Below are 15,762 nucleotides of genomic sequence, written 5' to 3'. Positions count from 1 at the left end.
ACAGGAGTACATGGCCCTGGCATATACCTGATGACATAGAACTGAGTCCAGGTCTTTCCTATGGCTTTCAGCATTGCGGACTGGCATGCTCCTGCTGTGTTACTGTGGCTGAACCTGTTCTTTTTTCTTTTTACCAGACGGCACGTGCACTTACTAGAGAGACAGACAGACAGACAAGGAGAGGAAGAAAGCACCCCTCAGTGGTGTGTGGTCACACCACAGTCTCTTCTCCATTTCTCCATGCTGTCAGGATTTGGGGGCATGCGTACACAAACTGCCAGAGCCAGTGTTTGAACTGGGCTGCCAACCTTGGGGGATCCAGCTCCTTTAACCACTAGACTATGGGGCCAACCCACGAGCTTATTTTTTAATTTTTATATTTAATTTCCTGTGTTCCCTACAATGAATATGTATGACATTTATAGCTAAACAATAACAACAACAGTTCCTTTAAAAGTGAAACTGAATCCAGCCCCCTGCATTGGGATACTGGATACCACATAGCCAATCACAGTTGAAATTTCTTTCTTGGTGGCTTGAAAAATATGCCAGGCCCATGTACATGCGGGCCCCAAATTCTGACAGGATGAAGAAATGGAGGAAAAAGGATTGCCATATAACCAAGCCCCACTGGGGAGGGTGTGCTTTCTCTCTCTCTCCGTCTCTGTCTCTCTGGAGTGCACATATGCCCACTGGCAGTTAAGAAAAAGTGAAACTGGAATTGACCCAGAAATGTGAGTTAACTAGAAGCTTCTTGTCTTTCCTATTATTAAATTATGCCTGTGGCTAGAAAGCACAAACAGAAATCCCTGCGGGGCTCGCTCACTAGTCTGGTGCCTCATGAGACTCATCCCTTGTTTGCTGGGAACGGTGAAATCAGCTGCTCCTCCTTAGGGCTCTGGTGCTGGAAGACTAAGTCAGGATATCACCTTGTCATCCTAAGGTCCTTCTCTAATATGCTTTCTTTGGACAGCACTCCTCCTCCCATTCGTGTTGATCTGTGTACTACAGCAGTTGTGGCTTTGATTGACCAGCCCTGAGCCCAGGGAACCTCCCACCCACAGATCTGCAGCCAGTGAGGATGGAGCCGCTAAAGCTGCTGGGCTCCTTTCCTCCATCCCTGGGGTCTGTGTGATTTTCAGTGGAGACTGGATGAACTCTCTTAAGGAGAAGTAATGCCATTAGATTCAGAGGCACTCTTGAATCTAACAAGAGGTTACCTTTCCAAAGTGGCACTTCGGGCTCCCTGTGTTGAAATCCAATTACTTTCTACCAGTGACCTGTATCTCAGTCATCACGGAGTGCTGTGAAACTGCAGCCTGGGCACAGAGGGGATGCCTGTGTGCCTTTGTGAAGGTGAGCAAACCTGGAGTTAGGAACTCAGAAGTCGACTAATGAGACTGAGCTATTGGTGTTATTGTGTTAGAGAAAATAACTTGACTTGCTGCTTCCGGCTTACAGATGTTTCCTCATGATTGCCAATTACTGCTGCTTTTTAAAAATAATTTCTCATACTGTGAAAACATGACCTCAGAAATGGAATTTAATGAGCAGCCCTGGAGGAACATTGCTGTTGAACCATTTTAGAATTTAAGGGATAAAATCCATTCAAATAGAAAGTTTTGTTTCAGTAGTAGACATTTCAGGAGGCCATGTGTAAAACAGTACATTATTCCTCTAAGATTAGAAAATGCACTAGTGTATAATCTTCAGCATGGATTGTGTGTTACACACAGTAACATATTAAGTTAAAAAGTACCTCTGCCCAAGAGAGCTGCAACTGATGCTTTAGTGAGCTGTCACTTTCTTGCTGCTTTGGGAGCACCATAAGATGATGAAATGTGAACTCTCTCTGGGTTGGGAACACTGTCAGGACTCCACGGAAAACTGTTGGATTAGGAAGTGGCAGAGTGAAAACTGGGCTTCTGGAATTTACTCTGGTAAGTGTGTGTTACTGGGAGTCCTGGAGGTGAGATGAAGGTAAACTTAGCAAAGACCTTGCTGGAGGGATGGAAAGCTGAGGACAGAGTGATAAATGACAGGGAATTAATGGGGTACATTCAACATGTTGTAGCAGCAAATTGACTGTGGGATTGGGTTGCCCGAGAGTTTTATGCCTGGTGAAAGTCACTTGTCACGGAATGAGGGGAGGAAGAGCTGGGTTGGCTGGAAGGTAAGGGGAGGACTGTCTCACATCAGACCGATCACTTTTGAGCAGGGTGAGACAACCAGGCAGGGATTTCTAGCACACAAATTTAAAAGGTGGGTCTAGAACAATCAGAGACACTGCATGCAAAGGAAGAATTGGATATTGTCTATATAGCAAAGGTTCAATGCCTGAAAGATAGGAAAATGAGTAGTTCTGGACACCAGGCAGACTGAGGCTGCAGGCCCGACCCCTCTGAACCTTTGCGCTTCCCCAATGTTTCTCCTCCTTGGACCCCAGATTGGTTGTCTGAGACTTTAAGGTGAACTCCCACCCGGCAACAGTTAATGGTAATTGTGAGTAATAGGTAGGCCAACCATAAGAGAAATCATCAATCTTCTAAGCCTGTACAACTTTTATGAATCAGAGATACCTGAAATAAGTTGGCAAGAAACATATAGATTACCTGATGACTAAAAACAATCGCAAAGGCTCAAGAAATATGAGCAACCAACAAAAGGCCTCTCCGTCAAGGGAAATCATCAATCCTACATCACCCACAGTCAATACAATGGACGTCGTGGACATGTCTGATAAGGAATTCAGAATATTTGTAGTGACCAAACTAACTGAGATGGAAGAGAAAAGAGACAAGGAGCTCCAGGAGATGAGGAAGTCCTTTAATGACTTGAAAGAAGAAATGGATACCCTAAACAAGAACCAGATGGAACTTCTAGGTTTGAAGAATGTGATAGAGGAAATCAAAACCTCCCTTGAAAGCATTAAATGTAGGTTAGACCAGGCAGAAGACCGAATCTCTAACGTAGAAGACAAAACATCTGACCTAGATAAAAGTATCAAGAAGATTGAGAAAACAACCATGAAAAATGAGGATAATATACGAGGAATACTGGACACCATCAAGCGCCCCAACATTCGGATAATTGGTATTCCGGAGGAGGAAGAAAATAATAAGGGCCTGGAAAATTTATTCCATGAGATCCTGGAAGAAAACTTTCCAAATCTAGAAAGGCATTCAAATATCCAGACCCAAGAAATACAGAGGACCCCAAGTAGAATCAACCCAAGAAGATCATCTCCAAGGCACATCATAGCCAGACTGGCAAAAACAACAGATAAAGACAAGATACTAAAGTTGGCAAGAGGGAAACGCCAGGTTACTTACAAAGGTCACCCCATCAGGCTAACATCGGATCTCTCAGCAGAAACAATGCAGGAAAGGAAAGAATGGGGAAGCATAGTCAAAGTGTTGAGTGAAAAACAATTTCAACCAAGAATACTATACCCGGCAAAATTATCTTTTATATGGGAAAAAAAGATAAAAACATTCTCAAATAAACAAAATTTGAAGGAATTTACCAACACCAGACCAGCTCTTCAAGAGGTTTTGAAGGGAGTACTATACCAGGAAAACTAAAAAATCAGAGACAGTTATACGAGAACAAAAAACAACTAAGAAAATGGCTCACTTAATGATAGGATCAGGTATGGAAATATCGATAATTACATTGAATGTCAATGGATTAAATTCCCCAGTTAAGAGACATAGACTAGCTGAATGGATAAGAAAACAGAAACCCTCTATCTGTTGCCTACAAGAAACTCACTTTATGGATAAAGATATACATAGACTAAAAGTCAAGGGCTGGAAAAAGATATTCCATGCAAATGGAAATCAGAAAAAGGCTGGAGTAGCGATATTGATCTCAGACAAAATAGATTTTAAAACAAAGACTGTAAGAAGAGACAAAGAAGGGCATTATATAATAGTAGATGGGGTAATCCAGCAAGAAGATATAACCCTTATAAATATCTACGCACCCAACTCAGGTGCGCCTAAATATGTGAAGGAAAGACTGCTGGAGCTAAAAGGAGACATAGGGAAAAATACTATAATTGTTGGAGATCTCAACACCCCGTTATCTCCTATAGACAGATCTTCTAGACAGAAAATAAATAGAGAGATACAGGACTTAAATGATACTATAAATGGAATGGGCTTGACAGATATCTATAGAACTTTCCACCCTACATCCACAACATATACATTTTTCTCACCCCGACATGGAACCTTTTCAAAGATAGATCATATATTAGGACACAAATCAAGCCTTTACAGATTCAAAGGCATAGAAACTGTACCCAGCATCTTCTCTGACCATGATGGAATTAAACTCAAGATTAATTTCAAGAAACAACCCCGAAAACACACGAACACATGGAAACTGAACAACCTACTTCTGAATGACTTCTTCACTACTGAAGAAATTAAGGCTGAAATAAACAAATTTATGGAAACAAATGATAATGAGGACACAAGTGTCCAGAACCTATGGGACACAGCAAAAGCAGTCATAAGAGGGAAATTCATAGCAATTAGTGCACATAAGAAAAGGATGGAAAGATGGCAAGTAGATAACTTATCATCATGCCTCAGAGAACTGGAAAAACAACAACAAACGAACCCCCAAAATGCCAGGCGAAAAGAAATAATAAAGGTTCGAGCAGAAATAAATGAAATAGAAAATAAACGAACCATACAGAAAATAAATGAAAGCAAAAGCTGGTTCTTTGAAAAGATCAACAAGATTGATACTCCATTGGCTAGACTGATCAAGAAGAAGAAAGAAAGAAACCAGATTAATCAAATATGTGATGAAACAGGCAATATTACCACGGACATAGCAGAAATACATAATATCATTAGAGGATACTATGAGCGACTTTACGCCAACAAACAAGATAACCTGGAGGAGATGGACAAATTCCTGGATGCATATAAACTACCAAGATTGGATCAGGAAGACATAGAGAATCTGAATAGACCTATAACAAGCCAGGAGATTGAATCAGTAATTAATAATCTCCCAACAAAGAAAAGCCCAGGCCCAGATGGCTTCACTTGTGAATTCTACAAAACTTTCAAGGAAGAATTAACCCCTATCTTACTAAAATTATTTCTAAAGATTCAAAAGGAAGGAAACCTTCCAAATTCATTTTATGAAGCCTCCATCATCCTCATCCCCAAAACAGATAAGGATATGACAAAAAAGGAAAACTACAGACCAATATCATTGATGAATATAGATGCGAAAATTCTCAACAAGATACTCGCAAATCGTATCCAACAACATATAACAAAGATCATTCATCACGACCAGGTAGGCTTTATACCAGGGATGCAAGGGTGGTTCAATATACGCAAGACCATAAATGTAATACACCACATTAACAGAAAGAAAGATAAAAACCATATGATCATCTCAATTGATGCGGAGAAAGCGTTTGATAAAATACAACATCCTTTTATGATTAAGACTCTCAGTAAGATTGGTATAGAAGGGTCATTTCTGAACACAATAAAAGCAATCTATGAAAAACCTACAGCTAATATTATACTGAATGGGGAAAAGCTGAAAGCTTTTCCTCTGAAAACAGGTACTAGGCAAGGCTGCCCACTTTCTCCACTGCTCTTTAATATAGTACTGGAAGTCTTAGCTATTGCAATCAGAGAAGAGAACAGTATTAAAGGCATTCGAATAGGCAAAGAAGAGTTGAAAATATCTTTATTTGCAGATGACATGATGGTATACTTAGAAGACCCAAAGGTATCCATGAAAAAACTGCTTGAAGTAATAAGTGAATACAGTAAGGTGGCAGGATACAAAATCAATATCCAAAAATCTATAGCATTTCTATTTATGAACAACAAGTTGAATGAAGCAGAGCTGAAGAAAGGAATCCCTTTCACCGTAGCCACAAGATGTATAAGATATCTAGGGATAAACCTAACTAAGAAAGTCAAAGACCTTTATAAAGAAAACTACGAGAATCTTAAAAAAGACATTGAAAGTGACATAAAAAAGTGGAAGGACATCCCATGCTCCTGGATTGGTAGAATTAACATAATCAAAATGGCAATTCTACCCAAATTAATCTACATGTTTAATGCAATTCCAATCAAAATACCAGAGATATTCTTCAGAGATCTAGAAAAGACAATTATAGAATTTGTCTGGAACCATAAAAGACCTCGTATTGCAAAAGCAATCCTGCGTAAGAAGAATGGAGTAGGAGGCATATCACTCCCTGATCCCAAGATATACTATAAAGCTGTGGTCATCAAAACAGCATGGTATTGGCATAAAAACAGACATGTGGACCAATGGAAGAGAATAGAGACCCCAGAAATAACTCCCAAAGCTTATAGCCAACTGATCTTTGACAAAGGATATCAGTCAATCCATTGGGAAAAGGAAAACCTCTTTAGTAAATGGTGCTGGAAAAACTGGGTATCCACCTGCAGAAAGATGAAACTGAACCCCCATCTTTCACCATTAACAACAGTCAACTCAAAATGGATCAAAGATCTGAACCTAAGACCTCAGACAATAAAACTACTTGTGGAAAATGCTGGGGAAACTCTGGGAGACATTGGAGTAGGCAAAGACTTCTTAAATAAGACTCCCAAAGCACAGGCAATAATCCCTAAAATAGACAAGTGGGACTATATTAGACTAAGAAGTTTCTGCACAGCAAAGGACACAGTAACAAGTGTGAACCGACAACCCTCAGAATGGGAAAATATTTTTGTTAAATATGCCTCAGACAAGGGACTGATAACGAGAATACATAGGGAACTCAAGTGCCTTATGCGAAAAAAAATGATTAACCCGATTAAAAGATGGGAAAGTGAGCTGAACAAAAGTCTCTCTAAGGAAGACATACGAACAGCCAAAAAGCATATGAGGAAATGCTCAACATCCCTCATCATAAGGGAGATGCAGATAAAAACCACAATGAGATACCACCTAACCCCTGTCAGAATGGCAAAGATTAAGAATATAAAAAGTGATAAGTGTTGGCGGGGATGTGGTGAAAAGGGAACCCTCCTACACTGTTGGTGGGAATGTAAACTAGTTCAACCACTGTGGAGAACAATATGGAGGTTCCTCAAAGATCTACAAATAGAACTACCATTTGATCCAGCAATCCCACTTCTGGGTATTTACCCAAAAGACAGGAGAACGCTCAGTCAGAAAAGTGCTTGCACATCCATGTTTATTGCAGCATTATTCACAATTGCCAAGACATGGAACCAACCTAAATGTCCACAAACTGATGAATGGATTGGAAAAGTGTGGTATATATACTCTATGGAATACTACTCAGCCACAAAAAATAACAAGACCGTGGCATTTGATAGAAAGTGGTCAGATATGGAGGATCTATTGCTGAGTGAAGTAAGCCAGGCTATGAAAGAAGATATTGTATGTATCCACTTAATATATACCGACTATCCACACTCTATGGTAGAGAGCGAAATATTGCAGGACATAAAAGAAATGAAAGTACTTAACGAGATTAAGACAGTGTGGAATGGGGGGGGTGAAGAGAAGAGGAAAGAGAAAGACAGCAAGAGAACAAATAGAGAGACAGGACATTAGTGAGAAACAGATATGGCTTATTACCTGTTGATGATGACGTGTATAGTATTCTCAACTGGATTGGACTGAGAAGTATTTCATGATGGGTAAAGTCTTTTTACAAGCAAAATGAGAAATAGTGATTGACTGTTTAAAAAATAATTATAATAATAATAATAATGATTGGGAAAAACATAGAAAAGATATTGAATGATGAAGCCGGGAGATTAATGTCTCTGTATTGACTGACATTCATGGCATCCCCTTTTGAAAAAGCAATGTAATACACTGTAAAGTTATATGTATTCCAATGTAATATAAAGAAGATTATGATGATAATAAAAATAAATAAAATAAAAAACAATAAAAAAAGAAAGATAGGAAAATGTGCAAAAAAAGTTTAACAAATTTTAAAAAAACAGCACCTTAAAGAAAACTTTTGGAGCTGAAGATAGGAGAGCTGGCAAAGAGTCTCTGGCTTTTTTTTAACTTTATTTATCCACTTTTTGAAAAAACAAAAAAACAAAAAAAACAAAAAAAAAACAAAAAAACTTGACCAGAGAGGGACAGAGGAAGAGAGAGAGAGAGAAATGAGAAATGAGAAAACAAGCCGCCAGGTTCGGGACAAAAAATCACAGTCAGCCATGAGTCCAGCGCTCTTAACCACCACACAACCTGCTGGCTCCATCTCAGACTTTTGGCTACTGATACAATTCCATCAGTCTTCTCGGCTTAAAACCTCAAGTCAGCTCTTTCTCTTCCTTCATCCCAAATGCCCATATTTAATTGGTCATATCCCATTGATTGTATCTCTAGATGACTCTTAGACTTAATTTTAATTAAGACTTAATCTTAATTTTAATTAAGACTTAATCTTAATTTTCCCTCTCCATTATCAGGGCAACTATCTCAGTGCTCATTTATGGGGAGAATCAAACTAAAACATAAGCCTAGGGTTTGCGTGTCCTAGAACATTGCAGCAGTTGGTATGTATTTCTGCATGCCCACCGCCTTCATCTTCAACTCCATCTCCAGAACTGTCAACCCAAAACAGCTCTTAGGGTATCATCATATTATTATCTTTTGGTAAGTTATTTCTAGTCTACAAGGTAAAAGCCAAACTGTTAGTGTCCTCTTTAAAACTCTACCCTACAAAATCACAATTTGGTCCTGATTCACCTTTCCAGTGGTGATTTTGTTTGTTTTTGTTTGTTTGTTTATATTTACCATTCTCCCTCTAATATGTTACAAATTATCCAGGCTACCTACCATACCCACATAAACTATGCTTTCGTGCCTTTCTTGTATCTCCCTAACCATTTACTACTGCTGACATGATCCTCATTCTTCAAGACTCAGGGTGACGTTATTTCCTTTAAGCAGATTTGCTACTATCTTATGGAGATAATTCATCCTCTTCTGTGTTCCCATTTCATTAATTGCGCTGAAGTATAATAAATTGAACATATAATGGTCTCCTTTCCAAGACTGGGAAAGATTTTGAGGGAAAGAACCATATTTTTGGTCTCTTCAGTGCCTGGCAAACTGCCTGGTTCATAACTGGGGTTCAGTAATGTTTTGTATATTAAAAGAATGCCGACAATGACCTGTCAGAGATATAGGAAAAAATCCAGGCTGGTGTCAGTGTTGATCAGGGTATAATTTTAAAAGTGTGTGTGTGTGTGTTGTTGTTGGTGGTGGTGGTGAGTTGGGATCAAGTGAATTCCAAGGAGGGAAGTTTCTTGTGTGATAATAGCTTCCATTTTCTTGCCACCCACTCACCCTTTGACCTCCTACAGCCTGAGATCTGTTTCCTGTCTTTACTAAAGGTGCTTTCTGGAAGATCACCATTGCTATCCTAACCACAAAATCCAAAGGATTCTCTTTCTTCCTTACTCTGTCTTCAGTATGCCCCAGGCTGGCTTAGACAAGTGATCACTTCTAAGGTTAAATAAAGTGAGGTGGTAATACATGTCCAGGATGGAGGAGGCTGCTCTGTGGTTGGCCAGGATGTCATAAAGGTCATCTTCCTGGACGCAGCTGATAGTAGCAGAGGTTTGGCTGGGTAGGTGTATTACTATGAGTGGTAAAGTCATTGAGGAAGGTGAGAAAGGCCGCTGGAAATAAGCAGTGAGGGTGGTGAGAACTGATAATGGGGTGGGTTGTAAAGATGAAAGGAACTGTCCAATGAGGCAGGAGAGTGGAGCTCGGAGAAGGAGCTGATAGAAGCATGGTGTGCTTGCCCAAGGCAACAGCTGATCAGCGGGAGTCCGGTTCCAGCCTCGGCAAGGAGCAAGGGGAAACACAGATTATGATCATGATATAATAGGAATTCCATAGGGTAACATGAAAAGGCTAGTGGGGAAAGGGCTGGGAAGAAAGGGATTTGGAGTAGAGACTGGATGGAGATGAGGTTATAGGAGGATAAAGGGGCAGAGTTTTTCCTCTTAAAAGTGGGAAGGTGAGTTCAGTGGCCCCAAGATATAGAATTTATGGATCTGTTTAAATATATAGTGATCGTTTAATTCCCTTTGACTACTGTTTCATAAAAAAACTTTGACATTTGAGCATAATCTTGGATCACAGGGCAGTTCTTTAATGTGTATATAGTTTTATATATCATATTTCTATTGGGTCATCGGAAAAGTCATGACACATTTTTGCATAGAAAAATATGTCATGACTTTTCCAACAACCCAATATATATCATTTATATTTAAAAAAATTTTTTTTAAATTATGCATTACAGCAGATGGTGTAATGGTTATGTTGCTGGACTCCCACACAGTCAACCGAAATTCGAGTCCAGGAACCAAAGGCTTAAAACTCATGCTGGGAGCGCGTGCATACATGCCCAAATTCCTGAACGGAGAATGGAGGAGAAGAGATTATGGCATGACTGTCCCTCCTCGGGAGATGATTTCTCACTTTCTGTTTCTCCAGCAAGAGTACAGACCCTATAGCAAAAATCTCTTTTAAAAATTACATATATTTATCAAAGTCTTATTTTTTCTTCAATTTCCTATATAATACTGAAAATGTTATCTGCTTACTACCATTTACCAGCAGTGTGACCTTGGGACTGTTATTTAACCGTTCTGTGACCTGGTTTTCTCTTCTATAAAATGGGTATAATGGTATCTATAGCACAGGATTGTTGTGAGCATTAAATGAGTTAATATTAAGTAGAGTACTCAAAATACAGTTTTGTACATAGTGAACGATTGTTTGTAATCCAGGCCCAGTAGTTAAAATATTGGGATGGGGTATAGGGAACTGGGTAATAGACTGAAACCATGTGCCTAATGATAAGGAAGGACATTCTGAAAGGTGGAATTTTGCTACTGGAGGACATTTTAGGATTAACCATGTCTGGATTCCCAGTGGAACAAAACAGTGGAATGTATCTTTATGGGATTGGCTGTCTATGGGCTCTTGGATTATTAATTAAATGAAAGATGGAGGCTTCCTCTTTTCTTTCCTACAGGTGGCTCTCTGTCCTCTGTAGGTCTTTGCTGCTTCCTCCTCTAAGATACCTGCTATGTCCTGCCTTGAATCATAACCTGTACAAGCTTTGTTAGCACCATAGCACCTACCACAGGGCCTCATACATTGGTCATTATTATGAAATCAATGAGTGAAATGCCACTTGAAGCCAAGTCACGTATCTTTCAGTCCTTCTGATGTTTCCATTTCTTGAGACTTTAAAAGTAGTGGCTTTTTTTACTCTCTCACTTTCTGTCTGTCTCTTTCTTTCTGACAAGCACAAGCACCCTATAGCAAAAAAATAAAAAAATAAAATTGGCTTTTAAGATTTGGCCAAAAAAAAAAAAGTTAGTTTAACTTTATTTTATCTGACATTAGTGGAAAATGCTAGATTTATAGATACTTAAAGATTACTATTCTATTAGTGCTAAGACTTTTGATATTTTAGCTGTTTTACATATATAGTCATTATGAAATTTATGTATATACCTTGTTACTTAAAGTATCTAAAAGATAATTAATCCTGATACAGTGATAATTCAAGATCATTTTTATCAATATCATTAATTTCTGTAAAAGCTGTTGAGTATATGAATTCTTCCTATGTTAATGAGTTTTTATGTTTGGTTTTTATAAAGAGGGGAGAAAATCAAGGTTGCTGAGTTCAGAAGATACAGTTAGACTAATCGTTATTAGTACTGGCTAGAACACATGTGCCTTCTCTAATAGCCTTTTGTCCTTCCAGTATGCCATACCTAAATACAAGGGAGACTGAGAAATGCAGCCTTTATTCAGGATATCAGTATGTTCTGATAAACACTGGTGGCTTTATTATTCATTTGTCAAATTTGTACTTTATATTGTACCAATATAAACTGGACACTTTTTAGGTACTTGGGGTACATCATTGAAAAAAGCAGGCAATGGTTCTTGTCCTCATAAAGTTTAGCAAGAAGAGACAATAAACAGACATAATAAGTTAGTAAATTATAAAGTATAATAATATAGCAGTATTATGCATATCTATAGCCAAAAAGTGACAAGTGCTATAGAAATAGTAAAATAGGGGGACCAGCAGTTAGCGTAATTGCTATGTCGCTGGACTCCCATGTAGCTGACCGCGGTTCAAGTCCTGGACCCGGTGGCTTAAATTCATGCCGGGCGCATGTGTGTGCCCAAGATCCCAAGAGGAGAATGGAGGAGAAGGGATTGTGGGGTTGCCATTCCCCCGGGGGGTGATTTCTTGCTTTCTGCTTTCTATCTCTGTGTCTCTCTCTGTCTGTCTGGTGAGCACACACACCCTATAGCAAAAACCTCTCAAAAAGAAAAGAAAAGAAAAGAAAAAGAAATAGTAAAATAGGAAAGGGAGATTACGAATGCAAAGACAGGAGTCAGGATATGATACTAAACAGATGATCAGGATAGGTTTCATTAATAAGTTAATATTTGAGTGTGAACTTTGAAAAAGCTGAGGGAGTTAGCTATGCAGATATCTGAGAGAAGAGATTTGGGCCATTGAAAGCCCTGAGGCGGGAGCATAGCTGGAAGTTTCGAGGAATATCAAGAAACCAGTTTGGTAGAGCAGATTAGAGAGGGAGTAAGCAGCAGATGAGGTCTAAGACACAACAGGTCCAAATCACATAAATACAGCCTGTAATTCATTGCCAGGACTTTCATGTTGAGTGGAATAGGGAGCCACTGAAAGATATTTAGAGAGAAGGGAAATTATCTGACTAATGTTTTTGTTTGTTTGTTTGTTTGTTTGTTTTTGAGAGATTTTTGCTATAGGATGCATGCACTCACTGGAGGGACAGAGACAGAAGCAAGAAATATCCCCACAAGGGGGGTGGCCACTCTGCAGACCCTTCTCCTCCAATCTCCTCTCAGGATTTTGGGCACACATGCACATGTACCTGGTGTGAGTTTTAAGCCACCAGGTCTTGGGACTCAAACTACAGTTGACTACGTGGGAGTCCAGTGACGTAACCATTACACCTTCTGCTGGTCCCCTGACTAATGCTTTTAAAAGAGCAGTTTAGCTGACTTTAGATGGTGTGTTAAAAACAGACAAAAGAGGAGAACCAGCAGTTAGCGTAATGGCTATGTCGCTGGACTCCCATGTAGTCGACCGCGGTTCGTGTCCCGGACCCGGTGGCTTAAAACTCACGCTGGGCGCGTGTGCGTGCGTGCCCAAGATCCTGAGAGGAGAATGGAGGAGAAGGGATTGTGGCGTGACCATCCCCCCCTGGGGGGTGATTTCTCCCTTTCTGTCTCTATGTCTCTCTCTGTCTGTCTGGCGAGTGCACGCGCCCTACAGTGAAAAATCTCTCAAAAAAAAAAAAAAACAGACAAAAGAGACGAGTAGAAGAGCAGAGATACATTATGGGATTAGTGCAGTAATTCAGGTGAGAAAAGTAGTTACTTAAACAAGATTAGTAGCATGGGGGTGTGGTTTTGAGTGATTGTATTCTGGATATATTTTGAAAGTAGAGTCAATAGAATTTGCTGACAGGTAGGAGTATGGAACATGAAAGAATGAGGAGTCAAGCAAGCCTGCTAGGATTGGGCCTGAGTAATTGGAAGGAATGGAGTTGTCAACAACTGAGAAGTGGAATGTTCTGAATGGAGTTGAGAAAGGGACTAAAACCTAGAACTAAGTTTCAGACATTTTAGTCAGTGTGTTCAGCAACCAAGTGGACATGCTGAAATGTTATGTGGATTGCAGGAGAGAAATCTGCACCAGAGGGAGGAATCTGGAAGTTGTCAGATGAGAGATCCCCCAGGAATGAGTATAGATAGAATGGAGAGCTCAGAATAGATCTGAGTTCTGGGGCACCCCTATATAAAGAGGTGAGGGAGAAGAAAAAGAACCTGCCCAGAACACTAGGAAGGGTGAGCAGTGAGGAAACCCAAGAGGGAGGTCAGGCTAGTGGAAAACCAATAGTTTTTGCCCCAAGAAACTAAGCTATCTATATATTTGTTAAAAGTGAGTAAATTCAGTAGAGCTCAGGAGGCTTTTCTATGGCTAAGTCAGTAGTAGTAACAACAGTCATGATAATGATGGTAACTTTAGTGATACCCAAAACAAACATCTACTGAGTATTTTTTACTCTCTGCTTTGTATCCTCATTGACAAGTGAGGAAACTGAAGTATAGAGGTTATGGAACTTGCTTAAGGTACAGGTGTTTTGAAGCTCACATCTATTGGATTGTTGGAAAAGTCATGACATATTTTTCTATGCAAAAATGTGTCATGATTTGTCTGACAACCTAATAATTTCGCTGCACAGAGAGGGCCTTCAATTACACCCTGAATAAGTGAGATTACTGGATGCACTTTCGATTCAATGACTTACTTTCATGCAGTATTTTTCTGTTTTTGCCTATTAAATCAAGTGATAGACCCACATGGTGGGTGATTCGTTTTTATGTTAAAGTGACTCTGTAGGAGACTTTTTAAAACTTGCCAGTTAATTATTTTGAAAATTTCCCCTAAGCTACTCCCCAATTAGGACATATTCAACTCATTTCTATGATGATCTCTTTTTAGATTGATTTCAGTGCCTTTGAAACAAGTGACAAAGCTGCTTCCATCTGGTAGCAATTACTACTGTTCACCCTGAAATTCTCTTTCTCATGCACCCCTTCCCCGCCACTTGCACTGCCTGTGATACTACTTGGGTGTGATGACAATGTCTGTTACTACCTCTTACTCCATAGACAGCAATTCCTGAGACGTAGGATCAGGGAACTTTTTAAGTACTTAACACATTTCTCATACTCCTTTTTCTAGGCCATTCTAATTTATAAGGTGGTAGGGCCATCCTGACATTTGTGGAGAACAAAATACAGTGTACAATTGAAGAGGTTTTTTTTGTAAGGAATGATAATGATCCATTTAAAATGTCATCATGATAGAGGTTGCTTTTTAAATTGTTCTGCAGAAATAGATTTCTCATGTGTCCTAATGTATGTAACGTTCTGATTAAAGGCCTTAAGAAAAAAAAATTGACATGTGCTGTATTAACAAAGGCAAACTCCACTCATATCTGCCAACAGCTGAAAGGCAGATTCTGTGGTAACACCTCTGAATTATAAACAACGCCGTAATAACACTTGTAATGTGCAGTGTCATCAGCTAAAATAAGAAACAATTATTGCAAATCGTATTGCTAGTATTTTGAGAAACTGAGATCTAATATTGCTAAATCAAATACCTCTGAATTCCACAAGGCACTGAGCACATTATAAGATTAACTGTGCTCGGAGCATGTCCTCATTAAGGCTGCTGGCTACTGCATTTTTATTGCTCTCCTGGGAGGTTCGTCAAGTTAATGTTGCCAGTAAAAAGTCGTGTTTTCCTAGCCTGCCTGGTGTATGGGCTTCCCAAATAGGTCTGTGACCAATGACAAGGCATAGTTAGGTTATGACCATTTGTTTTTGTCACCTTTGTGAAAAGTGAAGGCAATTAGAAGTCAGTGTGAAGTATAGTGTTGCTATCAAAATGTGTAAATATTTAAATAATCTTCCTACAAAAAGGAATGCTATTAATAGATCCAAGATGAAAAACTGAAGGATAGGAAAATAAGTTGCATTAATGTTTTAGGTTGATGCTCTATAGAGATTGTACTTTCTTCATCACCACCACTATTACTTACCATAATTATGTTCAGTGAATGGCTA

The sequence above is a fragment of the Tupaia chinensis genome, unplaced genomic scaffold (genome assembly GCF_000334495.1).
Source record: "Tupaia chinensis unplaced genomic scaffold, TupChi_1.0 Scaffold000133_1, whole genome shotgun sequence".
Classification (NCBI taxonomy): domain Eukaryota; kingdom Metazoa; phylum Chordata; class Mammalia; order Scandentia; family Tupaiidae; genus Tupaia; species Tupaia belangeri.
This window is presented reverse-complemented; position numbering follows the sequence as displayed.